This window comes from Thalassophryne amazonica, chromosome 12, assembly GCF_902500255.1.
Source record: "Thalassophryne amazonica chromosome 12, fThaAma1.1, whole genome shotgun sequence".
Classification (NCBI taxonomy): domain Eukaryota; kingdom Metazoa; phylum Chordata; class Actinopteri; order Batrachoidiformes; family Batrachoididae; genus Thalassophryne; species Thalassophryne amazonica.
In genome coordinates, this window is record NC_047114.1 from 60,408,418 (window position 1) to 60,412,419 (window position 4,002).

At 40.2% G+C, this 4,002-nt stretch overlaps 1 non-coding gene across 1 annotated transcript; it reads right to left on the bottom strand.

The window, feature by feature from the left end:
• Positions 1 to 2,325: 2,325 nt before the first annotated feature.
• On the bottom strand, positions 2,326 to 2,405 carry trnaa-ggc. The gene has a single exon. It is a non-coding gene; the product is annotated as a tRNA-Ala (tRNA).
• Positions 2,406 to 4,002: the final 1,597 nt, after the last annotated feature.

Genomic DNA, 4,002 nt, shown 5'->3' on the forward strand with positions numbered 1-4,002 from the left:
GTGTCTTGGGGATCATGAGCTCTTGCTCTCTCTCGCTCTTTCCCCCTTTCCAATAAAGTCGGTAATCATTTGTTTCCCATTCACATTATCATGCCAGTAATGAGTGGGATAAGCCAACCATGAGAATATGATCCATAATTCATTGTTGACTCCCTTTCATTACCCCAAACTCACTCAGAAGAATGTTTAATAAGTGTGTGTGTATGTGTGTGAGTGAGAGAGAGATCTTAGGGGGTAGTATAGAGAGTAATGTCAGACAAACTGTTTGCACTGATGGAAATGCACATGATGGATTCTGTCAAGTGTCTTTTCAGACGCATTACGTAACTTATCAATGATACAACGCATGCGTTTGGCTGAAAACAAACTGTATGCAAGCGTGCATTACATCATGGATGTGTTTAGGAGTGAGTGTTGCCCTATCTTTCCATCTCTGCCTCTTTCAGTCGACAGCTGTTATCAGTTGCTGACAGAATCGTTCCATCAGCCCCCTCCTTTCACTGTCACTCACAGCGCATTGTTACCAAGTCGCCATTTTCTATGCAGCCTTTTCTCCGGCGTTTACTTTAACACTGTGAATAACATAATACCTGCGCCCTTGCTTGTCCTCCTTTGTCTCTCTCTCCCAAAATAAAAAGAGAGACAATGCATGTGGATTAATAAATAAGAATTCCCCCAACACCTTCAACAGGTTCCCGACTGAGCACAATTATTCCCTCAATAAATAAATAGTTGTTAAAATCAGCTGGAACATCATTAATGTCCGGCTCAAAGCCAGTATGTGCAAGTGTATAAATGTCTTTCGACAACCTCCTAATGAGATGCCTGTGTTTCCCTCCATTAGTGGTTTATTAGCAAGCACGGGGTCGCTGAGGTTTGTAAAATACACAAAGCTTAATTTAGCAGATTTGGCATTACAGGGACAAGGCGGCTTCAGGGAGTATCCAGGGCACCGACCACTGACACAACACAGGATATAATTTAGTGTTGGCTGTAATAATAATAGGTAGCTCCTGAATACTGCTACTGCACCATTTAACAAAGCTTTTACTTATTAAAGCGCCTTGGAGGTGCTGATGATTGGGAATATAATTGTGTAACCAGGACTGGAATGGCCTGACAAATGTTATTTTTTTTCTCGTTTTTTTTTTTTTTTTTCTGCAGCTTCAGTGGTGCTTTTATTCTTTTTTGGTAGTGTTAATCATTACTAAGGTGCGATAGTTTTAAGTTCCCTCTGCAATTAAACAGGTAAAGTGGTGATTTGACCCCATGCATCCAACAATAATTTTCTGCTTATCCCATCAGGGGTCGTAGGAGCGCTGGAGCAGACCACGGTGTACAATGAATGAGATTCAGGATACACCCTGCCAGGGTCTACCCTGGACAAGTCACCAGTTTTGTCACATTTATGTGGTCGCCTAAAGAAATAAGTATGGTAGTACAAGTAATACTTTAAAGATACACTTGTGGTTGCTGCTAAATACTATTATAAAAATTGCATATCATCTTTCGAAGGTCACATGACTTTGTTTTGGGATAACGTTGACTGGTTAAACTAATTTCGAATGGTGATTGCAAGGAAGTGGTTTTGGATTCCCCTATGGTTTCTATTAAACATTAATATTAATTCACATAGTATCACCTTTCAGTTGGTCAGATGACCTATTCACTGGGAGTGAACTCGAAAGGTCAAACTCGATTTTGAGGAATTGGTTATTGATACACCTATAGAAACTTATACTGAGTCACATATCGCCTTTCTATTAGTGAGATGAACTTTTGATTGTGGGTGACCTAGAAAGGTTAAACTGGTTTAATTTTAAACAGAACTGAGCAAATTTCACATCCACAGAAAATTATATGCTGTATTATATTATGACTGAAACACAAATTATAATTTTGCTTGAATTTATGCCAAACACATTATTGATGTCATTGTGACTACCTCTTCTAGTTAATAATTCACTTGAATGTGATGCCTATAGTAGTTCTATTTTAAAAACGTATTATCAATTATGTCAAATATGCATCTCAAAAATTACATTTTTTTCAAATTTGTTTTATTTGCTAATTAAAGGTAAGTAATGATTTATTACATCTTTAACAATTTCATTAATTTATAATCAACAGCAAGTGAAATGACTGTATTTTACTGTAATTTCTTTGCTTACTGTGTGACTATGCTTCAGGTGGGATAAGGAGTTGGGCTACCAGTATGTAGGCCTGGGTGTTAAGATCGGTTCTGTAACATTCAAAATCAGCTGCACGATGTGTAACCACATTGTGCAGCTGCTGAAATAAAAACAACAACAACAAAAAATTACATGCCACCCACGGGACTCGAACCCGTGCCTTCCAAAAGCTCTGATTGCCAGTCAGAAACTTTACCACTGAGCTACAACTGCTGTCCTGTGAAAGCTGTGGGAACCTGCCTGATTTGAGGAAGGAGATGGACGTATTTAAAATGAAACAAACCAACACACCATATAAAAACACCGCATTTATCAAGTGGGCAATACAAATATGATCCGTCTGTTCCTCTGTAGATGCCCGATGGTCACTGACATACAGTCATGAAGGGGCCGTTAAATAACCCTGGTATAAATAAAAAAAAAAAACAAACACCACAGGATTCAAACCCACACACTGTGATTACCAGACGGAAACTTTATCACTGCACTACAATCCCTATCTTGTAACAGGAGTGTGCAATGATAAAATCAATAAGCAGATAAATGTTTTTTCTAAAAATCAACAACAACAACAAAAAACGCTATGATAACTGACCAAACATTGTTTGGTACGGCGTATTTCTGCTGATACATTACTGAAAGTGGCATATTTGTCATACTGTTGGCTTGTCCTGGTGCTGCAGTGCACTGCTCACAGCCCGATGTGTGTCCTGTCAGACATGACATTCAGATCACCTGCTGCGTGTCCAGACGGACTGACAGTCTGTTTCTCCTCCCATCGCAAAAGCGATATATGTGTTTATGTATTTCCACACAAGTACACACACTCACGTGTCCATCAAAACACAGGACGTGTGCTGCAGCTGTGATGTCCAGAACCGGAGATGTCTCAACAGCTGTGGGCAGCCAGCCACGCCCCCTGTTCTGTCAACGGACAGACCAAGATGTCACTCTGTGATCAGATGAGCGATGCCTCGCCTGCGGGGGGGCACACGCACAGTCGTACATGTCAGCTGCAATATGGCCGACACCTGCCGCGAGAGGGCTCGATGGGCTCTCACAGCGCACACTCTGTCTTTCAGCCACTGGTGTGCACAAATAGCAACAGGTGTATGAGGCGTTGGAAGCAGCTACAAACTTACATGTTTTGCACACGATTCCTGCTTCATGCGCACTTTCTGCACAGATCGACCAAATTTGCACTATGTGTGAAGGGGCCCTTAACAATGATCTCCCCACACTAATGTGCAGTAGGACAGAGAACTTCATCATTGTCACTTCTGATAAAACAAATATGGAAAAGAACTGTGATTCTTATAGAGATCCATTTATTGTTCATATTTTGTGTATCAAAGAAAATAGTCTTCTTTGTTGGTTGACCACACAGACATTTCATATTTTTTTAAGCAAGTGACAGATGGTCCCATTTTCTTCACTGTTTCTGTGACCTTTTCTGTCTGGGACTATCAAAGGTCATTTCGTCAGGCCTGATTTACTGTATCAGAACAACAAACACTTTCTCCTTCCTTTCTCTGTGGCCCACCTCCTTTTATCCTTCTATCTCTCCTTCTCACGTATCTATCATTAAAATGTCTGCGACACTCTTACATATTGATATGTGTAAAGGATCGACTTCAGACGGTCTTCTTTTGATCAATGAATTTCATGCAGCACTTTGCATCAGTGTGAAAATCACTTTGCCAACACATTGAGATTTCCCACTTAACATGCAACTTGTTCTTAATTAACTTCAGTTTAGAGCTGACATGAGACTAATGTTGTCTTAACAAGTTGTCTTTCTATTTCACTT